The 744-nt window shown below is 43.0% G+C and overlaps 1 non-coding gene across 1 annotated transcript; it reads right to left on the bottom strand.

Moving 5' to 3' along the window:
- Positions 1-463: 463 nt before the first annotated feature.
- Positions 464-536, bottom strand: TRNAR-ACG (transfer RNA arginine (anticodon ACG)). The gene has a single exon. It is a non-coding gene; the product is annotated as a tRNA-Arg (tRNA).
- Between the last annotated feature and the right edge of the window lie 208 nt (positions 537-744).

Raw genomic sequence — 744 nt, 5'->3', positions numbered from 1 at the left:
GGTTTGGCAGTGTGGAAGCCAGATCTGAAATGTCCGCACTGGACCTGATCGGCCTTTACCTGCGCTTGCCTTTCCTGGCACCAAGGGAGTAACATAGTAACATAGTTAGTAAGGCCGAAAAAAGACATTTGTCCATCCAGTTCAGCCTATATTCCATCATAATAAATCCCCAGATCTACGTCCTTCTACAGAACCTAATAATTGTATGATATAATATTGTTCTGCTCCAGGAAGACATCCAGGCCTCTCTTGAACCCCTCGACTGAGTTTGCCATCACCACCTCCTCAGGCAAGCAATTCAAAGAGAATTGATGGAGGAGATGAAGATGGCTATTTAATGATTGCAAAATTTCCAAAAGCAGCTAATTTAAAGCTTCCTACAGAATCCATAAGATGCCGTGACCCGGAGTTGCTGCGGCCACAACGCAGAGTACTAACCACTATACGATCACGGCAACATTCTCGAGCCAGGTAGGAGTCGAACCTACAATCTTCTGATCCGTAGTCAGACGCGTTATCCATTGCGCCACTGGCCCTGATTCTGAAAATGCTCCAGGTACAGTTCGCATGTAATGTGGTCCTTTTTTTTTTTTTTTTATACTCTTTATACATTCAGGAGGCCATAATGGCACAACATAAATAAAATACGTAGATTAGAACTGCCCCATTATGAGAATGCTGTGAAGTGGCGGGGTAGCTCAAAGAATTGATCAATTGTTTGCTAAATGTCTCATATTTGAAATA

This window comes from Ranitomeya imitator, chromosome 4 (genome assembly GCF_032444005.1).
Source record: "Ranitomeya imitator isolate aRanImi1 chromosome 4, aRanImi1.pri, whole genome shotgun sequence".
NCBI lineage: Eukaryota > Metazoa > Chordata > Amphibia > Anura > Dendrobatidae > Ranitomeya > Ranitomeya imitator.
The sequence above is the reverse complement of the archived record's forward strand: the minus strand, read 5'-3'. Positions and strand labels throughout refer to the sequence as shown.